We start from the raw sequence: 21361 nt of genomic DNA on the forward strand, positions 1-21361 counted from the left end.
CTTTGGGATGTCTGCAGCAAGATCTCTACCATTTTGTATGGGAGCAAATAATCTCTAGCATCCAGGTTGCTGCTCATGATAATCCCAGTCTTCCTGGCTGTCACTTTGTGATACTTTTCAAAGCCTTCTGATACTCTTTGATGCCTTGGCTGCTCCCTAACACCTCTGTCCTCCTGCCATGTTGACTCACGTCTCCCACTTTTAAGCTGGCTTTGCAGATCATCTCCAGCCCTGTCATCATCACGCTGCAGCAGGAGGTGCTCACCTGGCCCAATGTCTGGCAGTACTGCTTGTTCTGCAGATGAGCAGCTGCCTCCTCATCTCTTCAGCTACAGTAGTTTTTCTCAGGGCAGTTAGATGCAGTCATGCTCCTCTGGATTTGGTGTGTTAAATCCATGCTGCATGGCAGCAGTCAGTGCAATACAAAGGTGTTCTGTGTGCCACAGCATTTCTGCAGGGGCTGCCAAAGGTAGAAGCACAACACAGCACCATCCTTCTGACAGTAATGTCTGTGAGTGTTAGACATGTGAGCACTGCATCATCCCCAGCGTGTCAGTGCTTTTCCACACCAACCTGACTCTCACACTCTCTGCACTGAATGTAACTCTGCTCTTGTGGAGACAAATGCTTTCTGTCACATCCTCCATCCCTGCAACCATTTGCCAGTAGGCAGCTCTTGCAGAAGAATCAAGCAGCAGAACCTTTTGCTCATCCTATAGCATGCAAATGCTATGAAAGCAGAAATAACCTGGCATGCTCTGGGTCTGCAAGGCTGCACAGATGGGAGAGGTAGATCGTGTTTTTGCAGTGGAAGTTTCCAGTATTTTCAGTACATAGTGTAGGCCCTAACTGAATGTATAACCCTCTTGTAAAACAGCTGTATAAGTAGTTTTTCCACCAAGAAAGTTGCTGAACAGAATTAAGTTCAGACTGGGGGCATTCTGACATGGGTAGAATTGAGACAAGCACAAGATAAATACACAGGGTGGGTAGAGCCCAGCACAGGACAGAATGAATGTACTGACTTTTGGAAACATTGCCCTTCTCTGTCCGCAGAAAAGTACAAGGCAAACCTAAAAACAAGAGGTTGGTAATTGACCTTCTATGGAAATGAATCCTAGCAACAGTCTCGAGGAGTCTGTGAGCCTGAGATGCTCAACCAATGAGAGCCATGAGAGCATTACCTGCATTGGGTTTAGGGCACAGAACAGAATTGATTTCACTGACTGGTGTGCAGTTTCTCCCTTGCCAACAGGGGATGTGCGCGCAGTATTGCAGTAATGAATAAGTACTGCTGCTATCGCTGCCAGCTTTGCCTAACTAGAAATCTTTGAATTTGAGAGTTTCTCACACAAGGGGAGAGGGTAAGAAAGTAAAGAGGCACAGAAAACTAAGGAAAACTGCTCTTCTTATCTATAAAAATTGATACAATTGATGCTGTCATGCATTTATTTATTTATTTTTATTTTTTTGCCAATGTCAGATTGTTTTAAAATATCCACACACCAAAATCTGACTACCAAGCAAATTTAATGAAAATGAAATGAAGGTGAGTTAGCGGAAAGCACAAGGCCATATTATATTGGGCTCTAGCAAATTTACAGGCAGTCACTGCACGAAGAGGTGGATCTGAGTTGCACATTATATGATTCCCACAAAGATTAAGGAAATCTGAAGCTTTCAATATATTTTTTTAATTCTTTTTTCATTTCATTTTTTAAACACCTGACCCAGACCCCAACCCTCACAGGAGCTGTAAAAGATAACAGCATTAACCTGCAATGTAACTCTAATCCTAACCCTTACCGTGATACTACAGGGGACTGTCTGAAACAGACATCAATTCAATTACTCATTTATTTATTGACAGACATTCAAGTTTGCTACGTTTGGAGAAGTTTTTATTTGTTTGCTGTGGTTTGGTTTTTTCTTTTTTTCTTTTTTTTTTCCCCCTTCCCTCCTCTTCCATCTTTGTGTTCTTCCCCTATAATCAAAAGAGAACGGATCCCCAGGGTCTGTCCCGCAGACGTTCTTTCCGTGGTCTCTGCTGCCACCTGTTGGCAATTCACGGAACTGCCACTGTTGGGCGTTTGGTGCCACAGGAAGCACAACGCAGATCTGAGTTCTGACCGGTCTACGCAGCAAATCCGCCAATCTTTATTGTGATAAGCCCTCCACATGGCATTGCGCATGCACTCGAACACGCAACAGGCATAGATTTCTCTTAACTCCTTGAGGAGCAGGCAAGCAGAACAACTGAGCGCACCACTGCTTGTGATTGGGCCACCCCCATCATAGAGATGTGTGTTAGATCTTTTACCCACCCCTGGACTGGCCTTGTTGTTTAACGATAACCTCTGAAATCTGAGCTACTGGTTCTACCACCTGTAGTGTAGAATAGGTAGCCAATAAATGCTTTTCAACTGTGATGTATCTTTATTCTGCTCCATGCCAAACCTGTGACCAAAACCTCATAGGGGTTCACAAAGAACTCTGGCTCTGCCAGAGCCCCCATCCAGACCCTTCTTGAGTTACATTCACATCTAGTTTGGCTGAAAAGGTTGGACTATAAATACTCAGTGCTTGGGCCTGTTTAACAGATATTTTTTCCTGATTATGCTGTCCATCGATCTTTTTAAACTGAACTCCTGCTCTAATCTGGTCTTTAAACATTTGTTGTCTCAAGACCCTAATGGGTCCAGACTGGATTACCTTAGGGGCTGGACGCCTAAGTCATGGCAGCAGATGGTTCTCTGCCTTTCTCAGACCTTTCCACCACCATTCAGAGCCTGCATCTGGCCGTAGGCACTCTTGTCTCCCCATCAATTGGGCAGCCTGTTGTATTACAGCACCTGAGGGCCACTGGGGGGTTCAGTATGGATAACATAGACCCATACTGATGTAAAGGTGATGGCTGTAGGATGAGATCCCTCGTTCCTGATGAAAAATTTATTGACTGGGCTCTCAAAATCATCTTCATAGATTGCCTCTTTCATGCCTAATTCTCTAATATAATTTTGTTAGTCCTCCATAGAGGACCACAGGCTGATATTTAATGGTATGTCATTCTTATTTGGCCATGTTATATGACACACAGCCATAAATCATTCACTGATCAAATGGCTATCCTCATTATGTTGGACAGAGCATACAGTCTTTGCCTGAGGGCAGGGTGAGTAGTAATGGATGTCAGTTTTGAAATTTCCAGTCCATTCACCACAGCGCTTTCTGCCTCCATGTCCCCTAACCAGAGCAGCTATGCTGGCATGCTCTCTTGGTTTCTGTCTAAACCACTGTACTATATCCATCAGTTCAGCTGCTGTATTATGGGCAGCAGGGTTTGGGGGGTTGGATACTGGTCAGGGCACTCCCACCAGCCTATCCTGCATTTTTTTTTTTTTTTTTTCATTTTTGGGTTACAATCAGTCAGATCTCAAATAGATCTAGTCCAAATGGAACCTCAAAATCTGACCTTTTAGTGCCTTCATTTACAGAGTCCATTTTATACAGATTCCCTTGTACAGGGTCCCCATGGTCTTCCAGAGAGATGTTTCTGATCTTCCATAGGAGAATGATTGAATTAGGTTTTTTCCCCATCAAAACTGCCACCTGTCTTTCCAGTTTTTCAACACTATCATTCAATAGCTGATTTGCATCAGCCTGAGCCTCTTCAGTTATGTTCAGACAGTTCAAGGCCATTAAAAGTGGCCATGCCACCATGAACACAGCTAACTGTCTCTAAGCTATCTTCTCAAGTTGTAAGTATGTCTTTGCTAAGACCATGGAAATACTCAGTCAGGTGGGCCAGGGACTCATGGACCCTCCCTCCATCCCACACAGGGCCCCATTTTTCAGTGACAGAAGCAGTGCTGCATTTTGAGGATCCTAGGAATCCCAGGACATGCCCTGACAAAAGGTCATTCAAAGGGGTAGTCTTTCCCCATCCAAACAACTCCATGATATTCACAGAATCACAGAATTGTAGGGGTTGGAAGGGACCTCCAGAGACCACTGAGTCCAGCCCCCTGCCAAAGCAGGTTCCCTACACCACGTCGCACAGCTCGGCATCCAGGCAGGTCTTGAATATCTCCAGAGAAGGAGATTCCACAACCACCCTGGGCAGCCTGTTCCAGTGCTCTGTCACTCTCACCGTAAAGAAGTTATTGCACACATTAGTGCAGAACTTCCTATGGTGCAGTTTCTGTCTGTTTCCCCTTGTCCCGTCTCCACACACTGCTGAAAAGAGTCTGGCCTCAACACTTTGCCCCCCACACCTCAAATATTTATAGAACCTGGATCCTGTCCCCTCTCAGCCTTCTTTTCTCAAGGCTAAACAGACCCAGTTCCCTCAGTCTCTCCTCATTGGGGAGATGCTCCAGGCCCTTCACCATCTTAGTGGCCCTCTGCTGGACTCTTTCTAAGAGATCCCTGTCTTTTTTTTACTGGGGAGCCCAGAACTGGACACAATATTCCAGATGAGGCCTCACCAGGGCAGAGTAGAGGGGGAGGATCACCTCCTTCGACCTGCTGGACATGCTCTTTTTAATGCACCCCAGGATGCCATTGGCTTTTTTGGCTACAAGGGCACACTGCTGGCTCATGGTTAATCTGTCGTCCACCAGGACGCCCAGATCCCTCTCAGCAGAGCTCCTCCCCAGCAGCTCTTCCCCCAGCCTGTACTGGTGCATGCAATTATTTCTCCCTAGGTGCAAGACTCTACACTTACTTTTGTTAAACCTCATCCGGTTTCTTACTGCCCAGCTCTCCAGCCTGTCCAGGTCTCGCTGAATGGCAGCACAGCCTTCAGGTGTGTCAGCCAATCCTCCCAACTTCGTGTCATCAGCAAACTTGCTGAGGGTGGTCATTGATGAAGATGTTGAACAAGACCGGACTGAGCACAGACCCCTGGGGGATGCCGCTCGTTACAGGCCCTCAGCCAGACACTGCACCGCCAACGACAACACTCTGCACTCTGCCAGTCAGCCAATTCTCGACCCACTTCACTGTCCAATCACCTATCCCATACTTCCTCAGCTTTGTTATAAGGATGTCATGGGAGACTGTATCAGTTATAGAGGTTATAGAGTTCAATTCCTGCAGTCAATTTGGCGGCCCAGGTGGGACCAGCTCTGTTCGCTGCAGGACCAGCTGAGAGGGAGACACTTTTGGCGCACCCTGAGATTTCTCTGAAGGACTCCCTTCCTCACCTGATCACTGCAGGGACAGACAAGGACCACCCATAGGTGGACCAGGTATGTGTATGGTAAGTGGAGCCCATATGTCTTGAGGAGACATCCTACAGTTTACAGCCATACGTGCTGCTCCCAGGGAGGTGAGCTCATGGCTTTGGTTGCCAGCTGGGGTAGGAAGACTCCTTGGGTGAGTTCCTATGAAAGGGAACTGTATGTCATATGAATGGAAACAAGAACAAGTACTCTCTCCCAGGTGGTTGACAATAGGAGGGACCTAGGTTGGTCTCTCCTACAGGTATGGGATATAGTGGATAGCCTGTCAAATGGTAGCCTGGGTTCTCCAAGGTGTAATCATGGGGCTTATAGGTTGTATGTTCAATATTATCATCTGCTTTAAGTGTTTGGTACCGTGTGTCAAGCCGACTCTGGGAAAAACATTAACGTTTGCAACTGGTCGACCAGAGTATGAGTGTTATTAAGATTCCAGCTAGAAAACGTTGTCAGCATTGTGTAGTATGAATAAACCATGGTTTTTGATCTAAATGTCAGAGTGAGTGTGGTGTGAGTGAGACACAGAACAGCTGCAGGGTGAGTGCCGAGTCCCGATCCATGTTTCCTTCCTCCTGTGAGGGAAATGGCCAGACACGGACAAAGTGAAAGACTGTGTTGTCTGTCCACTCATAAGTACTTTCTGCTTGTATGTAAGAAGACAGGAGTTTGTACTCTGTAGATTAGTAAGATTGTCCTGAGGAGAGGTGTACATTCCACCCGACCAATGAGTGTCAACCCATTTATGTAATACTATGTACTGCTTGCGAGGAAGTGTGTGAGGGAGGTGGTTCAATCAGTGCTGGTTCTGTGGCACAGTGTTTATAACTGAAGAATACAGACTGTATTAAGGGAGTTTATGTGAACTGAAGAACTGTACGTTTTGACAAACAGTTTTGATGGTATAAGAAAGTGTAATTGTTAATGATATATGAAAGTGTAGTTGAGGGAATGTGGAAGTGTATCTGAGCATAGAAATAGAGGAAGCATTTACAGAGGAAAAAGGATTAAAGTGAGTTTACCTGCATTGACATGAGAGCAACACCCTGCCAGTCCGCTGCCCTGTGAGCTGAGCAGAGAATAGTGGAGACACAGTCCCCATGTATCAGGTAGTGTTATTCTGCTTACCAAATGAATGAGTTCACTACAGAAGAGGCAAATCTTCCCCTCTGCTCCATCTGTGGCATACTCTGGAGTTCAAGGCATTGCAAAGCTATGGCACATCTACTTTCTTTCAATGATGAAAACTTAGTGTGCTCTGGGCTCTCATTTCAATTGCATCTATAGAAGTCTAGGGTCATGCCAGCTGACAGGAAGCTGGCAAATGTTGTCTCATTGTAAGGAAGAGCAAGAAAGATGACATGGGCAATTATGGACCTGTCAGTCCAGAGCCTGGTAAAATTATGGAGAAAATGATGGTGGGAGTTATGGAAAAACAGCTGAAGGACAATTCTGTCATTGGTCGCAGCCAACCCAAGTTTGTGAGGCGAAGGTCCTGTTTAATTTAAGCTCATTTTGTGACACAGTTATCCGTTTAGTTGACCAAGGGAAGCCAGTTGATGTAATCCTTGAGGATTTCAGTGGAGATTTTGATACTGTTTCTCACAACAACCTTCTGGACAGAATGTTCTGCATATGGCTAGACAGAAACACAATGTGGTGGGTGAGCAGTTGGCCAGTAGGTCAGTCCCAAAGGATTATAGTCAGTGTGTTCCATCAGGCTGGTAGATGTCCCTGGTCCCCAGGGTTCCATTTTGGGGCCACTTTCCTTTCATGTTTATGCAGATGACTTGAATGCAGGACTACAAGATGTTCTGAGCAAGTTTGCTGATAAGACCAGATGAGGAGGTGCTGTTGCCTCCACTGAGGGTGGAGAGGACTTGCAGAGAGATGTGGACAAGTCAGAGAAGTGGGTACCAGTTGGTACTAAGCACCAAGTGCATAAAGTATAACAAGAACAAGTGCCTGATTGTGCACCTTGGTAGGGGCAATGCTGGACATACACACTGACTGGATATGGGACACTGGAGAGGAGTCTGACTGGAAAGGATTGGGGTGCTGGTCAGCATCACACTGAATGTGAGTCAGCAGTGTGCCAAGGCAGCCAGGAAAGACAACAGTCCCCTGGAGTGCATGAAGCAACTTATTGCCAGCTGGGTGAGGGAAAGGATCATCCCTCTCTGCTCTGCATTGCTACTGCCTCACTAGCAGCACTAGGTGCACTTCTGGGCACCGCAGAACATAAAGGACTTCAAACTCTGGGAGAATGTGCAAAGGAGGGCACTGGAACTGAGAGATGTGAAGTTCAGAGTTTCACAGGGATTGACTGCTTGTTCACACTGGGCCCTTCTCACATCCCTTCTCACATCCTGCAATGAAACATAGGTCTCATATGGGACATGAACCTCACAGCGTCCGTGCACCACATGTAGAGCCTGGGATCTTCTGTCCCCATGTCTTTCATTTAACATCATACAAAATTCCAACCCATTGCCCCAGGAAATGCCCGGAGCCAACATGAGATACAGGACCTCTCTACCACTGGTCTTGCAATCAGGGCTTGACCTGTCTGCTTCGTAAGGCAAAGGAGAGGTTTCTTAGCATGCCAGTGCCTTTGCCTGCCTGTAGTCATGGCTTCCAGTTGTCTTCTCTAACAAGTCCCTTGGGAAGCTTACTTGTTAATGTTCCTCAGTGGGCCCATTAGTACTCCAAGAAACTTCACTGTTACTTCTGACTTTGTCTTGTTGAGCACTTTGTGCAAACTTCTCTCTGCACTGGAGGCTGATGAACTCAGCATCAAATGCACCCTGGGGCCCATTATAACCTAAAGAATCTCCTGTGCCTTATGCCATCTTGTTATCTTCTTCAGGTTATCAGAACTTGTTCAGCAAAAAGGAGGGATATCTGGAGAGAGATTAAAGAGATAGAATCCATTATAAATTTATTTTCTCTTTATTTATATCTGGGTTTAAAGCAGCACTGTGCAACTGATACCAATCCAGGATGTCCCAATGAGTTCTGTACTGTTACTGTGTTGACAAAGGTCCTTCTCAACCTCCCCACCCAATTTCTGCTCACATTGGATGTATGGGACTTGCATCACTTTTCTTCACATCACTCTTCTCCTCTGCATTCATCTGCTCAGTGTTAAAACTGCTTTGCACCAACTCCCACTGGCTTTCCTCAGAGAACCAGCTGCACATGGAAAAGGAAAGATTTCTCTTTTTTATCTGGCCAGCAAATGGAAGGAAAGGTGATGCAATTGAATGAACAGTAAAACACAGTGATCAACTGCATGCCATGTTCAAGCGGCATCTATTGAAGTTTGTCTTTCATATGGAATACTTTTAAAAGAAATGATTTATGCTGAGTTAGCATAGGATAGATTGAATCACAGTGAAGTAGTTGACAACAGAGGCCATCAGACTCTGGGAGATGGAGCAAATTCCAGTAATCTTCCTGGGATAGATCAGCCAGGTAGTTGAGAGGTATCAACTTAAAATTGATCAGGACTTCTGAGTATTTCACACATTGAGATGGGTTAACACATTCTCATTGATTTCTATCTTTGTCTCCAACTCTGTTTTTCACTTTTACTGACATTAATGAATATCTTTCAGACTTCGTGCCTTAATAAAAAAGAGACAGTGATTGAGAAAAAGAAAAAGTATAAGAAGAAAAAGAAAAAGAATAGATAGGAAGGGATAGATCAAATCACAGTGAAGGAGTTGACAACACATTCCATCAGACTTTGGGGAGATGGAACAAATTCCAGTAATCCCCCTGAAAGTCAGAAATCAGACAGATAATTGGGAGATATCTGACTGAACAAAGAGCAAGGGATGGAGAAATCTGGAGGGCAGTGGGAGTAGTGTGTGCCCAAATGGCCTGCTGAAAACATGCCCTTAACCATGGCTATTTATTTAGGAGACTTGAAAATACCTGGAGGATGAGACACATCAAATAGGCAGCAGGGAAGAGTAGTGCTGGGCACCGGGCTATAGTCACAGGGCATTGGCACTGGCACCGCTGTCTGTGTCTCTGAACCTGAAGGCATTTGTGTCCAGCAAACACAGTTCTGGAAAACATTGTAGTTTCAGTAAAAGAAAAAAGAAGAAAGAAAGAAAAAAAAAAGACATCAAATCACCTCAAAGATTCATATATACAACTTAAAATGGAACAAGACTCATGAGAATTTCTCATGTTGAGAAGGGTTAACACATTTTCATTGATTTCCATCTTTGTCTTCAATTATTTGTTTCAGTTTTATTGACATTTATGATCAACTATTAAGCTTACAGCCTCAAAATAAATAAATAAATTAAAAGAGATACATTTGCATCTTGCACATGCCCTGATGCCCCTTTGACCTTCACAGTTCCCACAAGTCCTTCCATGACAAAAAGTATGAGATCCAGCAGAGCACCTCTCCTCTTTGGTTCCTCCACTGCTTGGTCAAGAAGCTGCCATCTGTGCTCTCCATGGATCTGCTGGATGGCACATGCCCTGCTGTGCTGTCCCTGCCGCAGATAATGGAGTGACAAAGGCCCCCAAATGGGACAAGGGACAGACAACATCAGATTCCCATCTGTCTGCAGAGGGCACCTTCCATTGACTGTCCCTGATCAGGAAGACAGGAAAAGACACTGATGGTCTCCTCTGTTGGCCATTTCCATAAGCTCTGACCTGTCTGCTCTTCCATCCTCAGGCAGATCTCAGTGCACTCTCACAGTGGGCAGTCACCTTTCTATGTCTCCTCGCCCATCCATCCTAAAGACTCTGTATCCCCCTTGTGCTACAGTGCAGTTGTGGAAGCCATTAAACTGTGTCCCCATGGTCCAAACAGGAGCTCAAACCAGCAGCTGTACCAATATTTCTAGCTTACTGTTTGTTGGTGTTTGCATTAGTGCAAAAGCACAGAAGTTAACATCCTAATTGAAAAGCATCACTGGACATAGCCTGACTGGATAGCTCATCTATGGTATCAGTGTGCAGAAGGTGGCACACAGACATTAGACTGATCGTGGGTCTTGGAGGTGACTTAGCAACACGGACGCACTTATGGCATCGCTTTCCAGAAGGCCCTGTGCTGCTCTTGCAGCTGCATGTGAATTCACCAGACAGCCGGTGCTATCCCCTCTCTGGCCCTCAGCTGATGCCCAGGAAGGAGCTGTCTATCTCAGGGATTTCCCACACGGTTTACAAGCACTGGCACACATCAGGAGCAGCCCAGGCACCTTGGGCATCACCCAGTGTCTGTGTGTGAGCAGCTGCCTCCCCGCTGAAGATCCGAGGACTCAGAGCAGGAGCTCACATGCAGGCAACTCCTTGTGCACTTCTGAACTGAACCAGAGGAATCCCAGCTCCTGTGGGTGTGTAGGGAGCTGAATCCCATTTCAGCTCCAGGATTTCTGTCAAGGGATGAGACTCCTGCACTGCCTCAGCTGGATCACTGTCCTGCACAGAGAAAGTCCAAACCTTGCCTTCCTTGTCTGGGTGCCCTTATTGTTTCATCAAACGAACTCTGGGAGCACTCCCCATATGTCTCCAATCAGTCACTGACCACTGGACATGTGGTGGTTAATTGAGCGAATTTCAACTCACAGTCATTATGCTGTTGTCTTTTAGTAGCTATTGGCCATGAGGACCCAGGGACATGTCAGGGGAAATGAGTGGAAAGGTTAAAAATGACATCATCTGTTGCTGAGCTGGGCCAGGCTCCTGGGACACAGGGAGCTCATAAATGAGGGCAGAGCTGCAGAGAGATAGCTGTACCCAGGAGCAGCTCTTGTGCACAGCACAGCCTGCAGGTGACAGAAGGAGAGGAGAGAAAGGGGAGAGAGATTCCAGGATGTGTGTGGTGTGAGTGGGCTGTGAGCTTGCTGCAGGAGGTTTGCTCACAGACCATGACACGGTAAGTCTCACTGCAGACCGTGAGCTGCTTTTCATAGAGGGTTAACAATCTGGGACATCGCATAGCAGATCTGGCTGCAGGCACTGTATGTTTCTTTACTTTGTTAAAAGCCTTCTGCTCCAGCTGAGGGCTTCCGTGCTGCAGTGTCAGAGTACAGCCCTAAGGGCTGTGTGCCCCTGTATGGCTGCAGGCTGTGCAGCCGGGGCTGCAGGTGGGTGCCCAGGGCTGTCCTGCAGAGCAGGGTCCCTGCTGTGCCCCAGGGGCTGTGTGCCGGGTATGGGACTCTGCCGCCTGCCAGGCTCAGCACTCAGCCTGCCCGGGGAGCTGCTCAGGGCGCTGCGGGGAGACGTGTGGGGGGAAGGAGACCCCAGCAGGGCTTGTGCTGCTGCCTGGGGCAGGGGGATCACAGCTCTATTGAACAACTCTGTTTTCTAGGGCCCTTGGAAGAGGAGAGACAAGGCAGGGGGTTTCCATTTCCTGTTCTGAGGCAAAAATAATTGGAGGCAGAAAGTGGCAGTCACACTTCTGAGAATTTTTCATCAGTCAGTTGCTTGTTTTGTGAACAGTCACACGTGATGTGTTTCCAGTCTCCCCTGTTTTGAAGGATGGAACCAATTTTAATTATCATAATTTTCTGTAGGCATGAATAATTCACTTTAGCTGCGAACAGGCAGCTTTTTCTAACTGAAATTGAATGGCACAGTGGCTGCTTTTGGGGCACTAAGAGCAGTTGGAGTAAAGATATGAGACAGGAAACAGATGAATACATCCAGGGAGACGGGATAAGGTAAGAAAGTAAGAGGAATAGTTAGAGCTTCAAACACTGCTTCTGCTTAAGGAATGCTGAACAACATGAAATTAAATGCAAGTAATGGTGCTAAATATACACTGTTGTAGAAGAATGAAAACATTTCATATTATAGTAGGAGTAGTGTGTCTGAGAATGGTCTGGACTTGTCATTATCTTCTGCACTCTGAGCAGGACTCCGAGCCCAACAGCAGATGTCCAACAGCAGCTCCATCAGTGAGTTCCTCCTGCTGCCGTTGGCAGACACGCGGCAGCTGCAGCTCCTGCACTTCTGGCTCTTTATGGGCATCTACCTGGCTGCCCTCCTGGGCAACGGCCTCATCAGCACAGCCGTAGCCTGCGACCGCCGCCTGCACACACCCATGTACTTCTTCCTCCTCAGCCTGGCCCTCCTCGACATGGGCTCATCTCCATCACTCTCCCCAAAGCCATGGCCAACGCCCTCTGGGACACCAGGACCATCTCCTACACAGGATGTGCTGCACAGCTCTTTATCTTCCTCCTCTTCCTCTCAGCAGAGTGTTCCATTCTCACCATCATGTCCTATGACCGCTACGTTGCCATCTGCAAGCCCCTGCACTACGGGACCTTGATGGACAGCAGAGCTTGTGCCACCATGGCAGCTGCTGCCTGGGGCACTGGTGTTCTCTGTTCCCTGCTGCACACTGCCAGTACGTTTTCACTGCCTCTCTGCCAAGGCAATGTTGTGAACCAGTTTTTCTGTGAAATCCCCCAGATCCTCAAGCTCTCCTGCTCAGCATCCTACCTCAGGGAAGTTGTGTTTCTCTTTTTTGGTGCCAGTTTAGTCTTTGGGTGCTTTGTTTTCATTGTTGTGTCCTATGTGCAGATCTTCGTTGTCATGCTGAGGATGCCCTCTGAGCAGGGACGGCACAAAGCCTTCTCCACATGCCTCCCTCACCTGGCTGTGGTCTCCATGTTTCTCAGCACTGCCTTTTTTGCCTACCTGAAGCCCCTGTCCATTTCCTCCCCACTCCTGGATCTGACAGTGGCACTTCTGTACGCAGTGGTTCCTCCAACGCTGAACCCTATTATCTACAGCATGAGGAACAGGGAGATCAAGCAGGCTCTCAGGAAGTTGTTGCAATAAGCACTATTCCAGCTTCTATAAAGTGCACATCTTCCTCACAGGATTCCCAGAGATGGTTCTTTATGTTTTATGCATCTTTGATTGTTTGATTGTGTGTGATATAGTAACCCGCAAAAAAAATATTATTGAACATATAAATAAAAATTTATTTCACTTCTTTCCCACCTACTTTCTGTTTTCTCACTCCAAGAGATTGTGTAAACATGGAACCAGATTCCCTGAATAGTTTAAAAGATTCCTAAAAGGCTTTTAAAATAGACTTTTGTTTATCTCTTCTCTCTTCCTACTTTGTCTGGGTCTGGTGGAGGTACAGTCACAGACAGCAACACAATGTGCTCTTTTCATTACTGCTTGCTTTACACTGACACAGTGCCCTCAAGTCCTCTCATTTGTTCTGGACTGAAGGTCTTGTGTGTCTTGCAACAGTCCCGTTGTCTCTTCAGCAGCAATCCAGTGCTGCAGTCAGTAGCCAGCAATACGAATGGCTGTGTCAGAGCTGGTCTCCTTGCTGGCACTGCCATAACAAGAGGTCCCCTTTAGAGCAGGTCCAGAGAACTGGAGGCCTCTTCCAAAGCTGGTGTAAGGAATATACCTCAGGAGCTGCTCCCTGAGAAAACCTCGAGATCTTCAGGTGCTCTTCACTGTGTGACCAGATCAGATTGAATAGTCCCAAGGAGATCCGTAAGCGCCTCGGGGCAGTGCTGTGGTTTAAAGTTTATGGGTTGAGACAAAGAGAAAAAGAAAAGGATAATAATTATGACAAATGTATTTATACATATATAATATATTTAGTATATTTTCACACATATACAACATATGCAGTTGCAATCATATATGCACAGATACTAATACATATGTGTATCTGTTTGCAAGGCCAGGACAAGTTGCAGGGGTTTTAACAGCCACAGGGTTCACTGTAGGAGCTGAAGTGGCTGTTGGGCTGTTGCAGGAGTTGAAGTGACCTCAGAGTTCATTGCCAGAGCTGGAACCACCACAGGACCTGTGATTATGTTGGAGCAGCCACTGGGCTCATTGGAGGGGTTGGAGCCACCACAGGGCTGTACTTCCTCCCTTGGGAGGAATTTGTACCATTTTCTTATTACCATACTTGGAACAGCTACAGGACCCGTAGCACGAGTAACTGCAGAGCTCATTATGAGGGATGGAGTGAAAGTGGGATCTGTCCCAGAGCTTGGAGAAACTGCAGAACATGTAGCAAAACCTTGGAGCTGCTGCAGGGTCTGTGCCAGGAGTTGCAGAGGTTGCAGCACTGTCAGCAGATCCAGCTCTCTGGATCTGGCACACTGCAGTCATTTGTGCCTCTTGGGGGTTACCAGTGCCACAGTAGACCAGCCCCCAATATTCTACCAGTTTCTCAGGATCCTGCAGTTGCTCAGAGATGAAGTTCCAAAGCCCTGGGGGTGCCCACCGCTCCAGGCAGCTGCCCAGACTGTCCCACACCCTCTGCCATGCAGAGCCTTCTCACCTTGGAGCAGATCTCTCAGTGATATACCTGAATAATTGTTTAACCTCAATAATAGATTCATAGAATCACCAATGTTGGAAAAAGGCCTAAAAGATCATCCATTCCAACCGTTCACCTATTACCTATAGCTCCCACTAAACCATGTCCCTCAACACAATATCCAGTCACTCCTTGAATACCCCTGGGCTCCCAGAAGACAATGTAAAATGTGTAATTCCTAATCATACCAGTAATATTACTTCCAAAACCCAAAGATGACCACAGAGATGAATGTGCACAAAACTTCACTTTGTCAGCTGCCAATTTTATCGTGGTACAAACTGAGGTCAAACAGCATAGCAAAATAAATACCCTAATTCAGCATCCAAGCACCAAGTAAGGAGCTGTGCAGTGAAGCTTCATGAGAAGACTCAACAAGCTCCACACATAGGGAGCACATCCACACATATCAGCACCATGGCCTGCACTTGTCCAGCTCCCACAAAGCCCTGAGTTATCTCACTCTGGACAGATGTGCTGCTATCTCAACCCTTGGAGCCTCACATCAGGCACCAAAATGACAGTGGTTGTTGAACCCAACATGTGGCTCAGCAGCACACAGTGCTTTGTGCACTGCCCAATTCCCAGTGGGATGGGGATGAGAACTGGGAAAAAAAGTACAACTTCTGGGTTGTAACAAAGCAATTTACTAAGAGAGATAAAAGGAGAGGAGTAATAGTTATCACTATATATCCATTGATATAGAATCATATGTAACAACTGATGCACAAGCACTTGCTCAGCACCACCAGACTGATGCTCAGCTGGACTCTGGGCAGTGAAGAGACTGAGATGAACTCCCACCCCTTTCAATACAATTTCTGCTTGCTGTCAGCTGATAGAGAACATCCCTTTGGCCACTATCAGTCAGCTGTCCTCACTCTGTTCCCTCCCAGCTCCATGTGCCCTCCACTGACCATGGCCTTGGCTCTGTACAACACTGCTTAGCAGCAGCTGTAAACATCAGAGTGTTATCAATGGTTTTCTCCAAGAACCAAAACACTGCACCACAGCAGACAGTCTGAAGAAAACAATTCCATCCCAGCTGTAACTCAGATACCTGCCTGTCCCCTCTTCTTGTTCTTCCTGATCAGGAAGCAAGGAACAGAATCTGCTGCTCTCCTCTCTGAGCCCTTTCCATCAGTTCTCAGCTGGCTCCTCTGCCATACCCAGGCAGAGCTCAGTGCCCTCTCATGGATGGCAGCAGCCTTTTCTCTTCTTCCTTGCCCATCCGTCATGCAGAATCTGTACCCCATTTGCTACAGTACAGAGCTGAGAATCAACCCACCATGTCTCTGTGAACCAAACAAGACCCTAGGCCTGCAAAGGCACAGAGATTTGGAGTTAGCTGAGTGAATGTTTGTGGTCCTCTCATTAGTGTAACGACTCTTCAGAAAGCATCCCCTTCCAGAAGCATGTTTTGATTTTGCCTGGCTGGGCCTTGCATCTACACCGTGCTACTGGTGTTCAGAAGATGGCACACAGGTACCAGACCCATTGTGGGGCTCACAGTTGTCCAGTGGACATTGTCACTACCCAGGGCATGTCTTTCCTGAAGGTCCTCAGCGGCATTTGCCAGCTGGCTGGAGGTGTGTTGGAGACCCCAGGGAACTGCCATTCTGTTGTAATACAAGAAGAATTTTACAGAGCAGCTGCCATGGATCAAGATAAGCACTTTACAGAGCAGCAGCTGCGGAGCAGGATAAACAGCATGAGAACCAAGGACACCTTTAGGAAAAGAATGAAAGGCTCGTGGATTTGAAGCGGGGTTTTAGGGTTCTTATTGCAGAAGCTTTCTTCCAATTAGTGCGTGTGATTTTTGAACACCCTTGTTTGTTTGCTATAAATTATGGCTTTTCAGGCAATAGATGGACACAGCTATAATTAACTATATTGGTGTGTGGTTGTTTGTCCTAGAACGCTGACTTTTGCCTTCAGGTTCGCCAAGACGTGGGGGCCCGCAATGTCATGGGATTTAACTCTTGAACACCTGTGGGATCCCGAGAAACTAAGCCAGTATTTGAGTCAGGGATGGTGCAGCCTAGATAGATCTAGGGGGGTATGACTTATTTGGGGCTTGGCTTGTGCTTACTGTGCTCTATAGAACACTGTTCCGAAAAGAGAGTTTCCGAGCTGAGTTTCAAGCCAAAAAGGGAAATCCCCAAGTCAATTTTGATCAGTCACAGGAGGCACCAGTAACAATATCAGTTGCCTCTGTGGAAGGCAAGAAATGGAAATGGATGTCCTCACGTCTAGAACGGAAAAAAGAAGTGGAGGAGGAGGCAACAGAAGATCCAGGTGACGGGTCTGGATCAGTATCGAGAAAGGCAAAAGGAAAAGTGGCATGAAGAAGAGAGTGATGAGGAGGAAATCTCTATTACTGTTTGTCGACCCCTGAAGATGACTGAAATCCAAGGCGTAAGAAAGGAGTACACATGGCACCAGAATGAATCTCTTGTTGTAGCTTGTTGTGACGTGTCAGGCCCTTCCCCATATTCTGGAAGAATCTTAGTGACGTGTAATACAGTGGGTGTAGACAAAAAGGCGTAGGTTATATAAGGATGAGTCTGTTTCAATAAATCGCCATTTTGCCACTTCCTCACCTTGGTGTCACTTGGTAATTGGCCTAGCTGCTGCTTCAGTTGAAGGTGAGAGGTCGTAAAGCCATTAACAATTGTAAAGCCTTCATGTGTATCATCAAAAAACTCAGCTATTAGACATACGCGCTTTCCATCTTGAGCAAGGAACAACAGTACAACTGCACTGCGTGTTTCCTTGTGGCGTTACCTACGTGACCACAGAGAAGACATGAGGAAGTGGCATGACCAGCCTACTCCTGTACTATGAGCACGGGTGAGAGAACTACAGAACAGATCAACCACGAGTACAGCTGCTCCAGTTATCACACGTAACAAATAGAGGGGCCCTGCCCTCAGTCAAGGGAGTGGAAGGGATAATAGAGTTTATTGGACTGTGTGGATTCGATGGCCTGGCACATCAGAACCACAGGAATATAAGGCACTGGTGGATACCGGTGCACAGTGCACCCTAATGCCCTCCAGTCATGAAGGGACAGAATCAATCCATATTTCTGGAGTGACTGGGGGCTCTCAAGAATTGACTGTGCTGGAGGCTGAAATAAGCCTCACTGGCAAAGACTGGCAAAAACATCCTATGTGACTGGCCCAGAGGCTCTATTCATACTTGGTATTGATTAGCTCAGAAAGGCGCATTTCAAGGATCCTAAGGGGTATCGATGGGCCTTTGGAATAGCTTCTGTAGATATGAACAACATTAAGCAGCTGTCTGTTTTGCCTGGCCTGTCAGAGGACCTGTGTGTTGTGGGGCTGCTACGAGTAAAAGAGCAGCAGGTACCGATATCTACAAAGACAGTGCACAGACAGCAGTACTGCACCAACAGGATTCCTTGCTTCCCATTCATGACTTGATTCGCCAGCTGTAGAATCAGGAAGCAATCAGTAAAACTCACTCCCCTTTTAACAGCATCATATGGCCAGTGCATAAAGCCAGTGGGGAATGGAGGCTGATAGTGGACTACCGTGGCATGAAGGAGGTCACACCCCCATTGAGCGCTGCTGTGCCGGACATGTTAGAACTCTAGTATGAGCTGGAGTCAAAAGCAGACAAATGGTATGCCACCACTGACATTGCTAATGCCTTCTTCTCTATTCCTTTGGCCTCAGAATGTAAGCCACAGTTTGCCTTCACCTGGAGGGGCATTCAGTATACTTAGAACCGTTTGCCCCAGGGGTGGAAACACAGCCCAACCATTTGCCATGGGTTGGTCCAAACTGTACTGGAACAGGGTGGTGCTCCTGAACACCTGCAGTACATTGATGACATTGTTGTGTGGGGCGATACAGCAGAGGAAATTTTCATAAAAGGAGAGCAGATAATCCAAATTCTTCTACAAGCTGGCTTTGCTATTAAGCAAAGCAAAGTAAAAGGACCTGCCCAGGAAATTCAGTTCTTAGGTATAAAGTGGCAGGATGGACGTCGTCACATCCCAACAGATGTGATAGACAAAATCACTGCCATGTCTCCACCAACTAGCAAGAAAGAGACACAATCTTTCCTGGGTGCAGTGGGCTTTTGGAGGATGCACATTCCAAACTACAGCCTCATTGTAAACCCCCTTTATCAGGTAACGAGGAAAAAGAATGATTTTGCATGGGGCCCTGAGCAGCAGCAGGCATTTGAACAAATTAAACAAGAGATACCCCGTGCCCTGGCTCTGGGGCCACTACAGATGGGACATGATGTAAAGAGCATCCTCTACACTGCTGCTGGAAAGAAAGGTCCCACTCAGAGTTTGTGGCAAAGAGCCCCAGGAGAGACGCAAGGCCAACCCCTGGGATTTTGGAGTTGAGCATACAAGGGGTCTGAAGAGTGCTACACTCCAACTGAGAAGGAGATCTTAGCCACTTATGAGGGGTTTTGGGCTGCTTCTGAAGTAGTTGGTACTGAAAAATAGCTCCTTCTGGCACCTTGACTGCCAGTGCTGAACCGGATGTTCAAAGGGGAGGTTCTTTCCACCCATCATGCTATCGATGCCACTTGGAGCAAGTGGATTACGCTGATTACACATCGAGTGAGAATGGGGAATCTCAATCGTCCATAAATTTTAGAGGTGATCATGGACTGTCCTGAAGATAAAAATTGTGGAACATCACCAGCAGAAGAGGTATCATGTGTGAAAGAGGCCCCACCATACAACCAACTACCAGAAAATGAGAAGAAATATGCCCTGTTCACTGACGGATCATGTCTCATTGTAGGGAAGCATCGCAAATGGAAAGCTGCTGCGTGGAGCCCCACACAATGGGTTGCAGAGGCCACCAAAGGAAATGGAGAATCAAGTCAGTTTGCAGAGTTAAAAGCTATCCAGCTGGCCTTAGATGTTGCTGAACAGGAGAGGTGGCCAATGCTTTATCTTCATAAAGATTCATGGATGTTCGCGAATGCGTTATGGGAGTGGTTACAGCAGTGGGAATGGAGGGGTAAACATATTTGATCTGCTGAACTGTGGAAGGACTTTGCTGCCCGAACAAAGATTATGGTATGATGACCTTGGGCCATCAAGGAAGAGATGAGACATATACATGAGCTAGAGACCGAGGGGTGGATTTAACTGTGGACGCTATTGCGCAGATTATTCATGACTGTGCCGTAATCCTGTGGTGGCATGGCACCCTAGAAAGAACTGAGTCTGATCATGGGACACATTTCAAAAATTCACTTGTGGATACCTTGTCCAGAGAACATGGCATTGAGTGGATTTATCATATCCCCTATCATGCACTAGCCTCTGGAAAGACTGAACGCTACAACGGGTTTGTAAAAACCATGTTGAAAGCAATGTGAACCTTTAAGAACTGGGAGAAGCATTTGGCAGAAGTCACCTGGATAGTTAACACCAGAGGATCTGTCAGTCGTGATGGTCCTACCCAATCCAGCTCCATACATACTGTAGAGGAAGATAACTTCCCTGTAGTACATGTAAAGAGCATGTTGGGAAAAGCTGCTTGGGTCCTTCCAGCCTCTGGAAAGGGCAAACCACTCTGTGGAACTGGTTTTGCCCAGGGAGCGGGGTGCACTTGTTGGGTGATGCAGAAAGATGGGGATGTTCAATGTGTACCACAAGGGAATTTGATGTTGGGGGAGTGCAGTCAGTAATTCCATGTATATATATGTATAAAGACCTTTGTGTGTAATGCATTTTAATTACTGTTTATTTGCATTCAGATATGATTTCTATACATGATATTGTGATGTAGAATAAAGGGTGGAATGCCATGGTTTTGTAATTTTTCCTATTAGAATACTACATATCGTAGTTAGTAAAACAAGGTTTCCTCCTTCAGTCGTTGCTGCTGCTCTGTTTGTTTCCTTGAGCCCAGCTCCCATCTCCCCCGTTCCCTTTTCCCTTCCCATTTGTTGGGGGTCTGGGAGCACACGGGCCTACTGCCCCCCCTGTCATGGACACAGACTGACCTAGATAACTCCATGACAGTGCCAGCAAGGAGACAAGCCATGATACAGCCATTCATATTGCTGGCTACTGACTGCTGTCCCAAAGTGCTGCTGTAGAGACAACAGGACTGTTGTCATACATGCAAAACCTTCAGGACTGCACAAATGTGAGGACTTGAGGGCACTGTGGCAGTGAAAATAGAACAGGACTGAAAAAGAGCACGTTCTGCTGCTGTCCATGGCTGTACATCCCCCAGACCGAAACAAGGAAGGAAGAAAGATGAGCAAAGGAAAAGTTTATTTTAAAAGATTTTTATGAAGATTTTAAACAATTCAGGGAATCTGGTTTCATGTTTGCATGAGCATTTAGAGTGAGAAAACGGAAAGAGTATTGGAAAGAAAAAGTGAAATAAATTGCAAAAATACAAACAATAATAAACTATAAAGAACCATCACAGGGAATCATGTGAGGAAGTTGTGCATTTTAATGAAGCTGGAATAGTGCGTATTGCAACAGTTTGCTGAGAGCCTGTTTGATCTCCCTGTTTCTCATGCTGTAGATAATAGGGTTCAGTGCTGGAGGAGCCACTGCTTGAAGAAGTGCCACTGTCAGATCCAGGAGTGGGGAGGAAATGGAGAAGGGCTTCAGGCAGGCAAAAGAAGCAGTGCTGAGAAACATGGAGACCACAGCCAGGTGAGGGAGGCATGTGGAGAAGGCTTTGTGCCGTCCCTGCTCAGAGGGCTTTCTCAGCACAGCAAGGAAGATCTGCAC

This window comes from Coturnix japonica, chromosome 27, assembly GCF_054131305.1.
Source record: "Coturnix japonica strain WE chromosome 27, WE-NBRP24, whole genome shotgun sequence".
Lineage (NCBI taxonomy): Eukaryota > Metazoa > Chordata > Aves > Galliformes > Phasianidae > Coturnix > Coturnix japonica.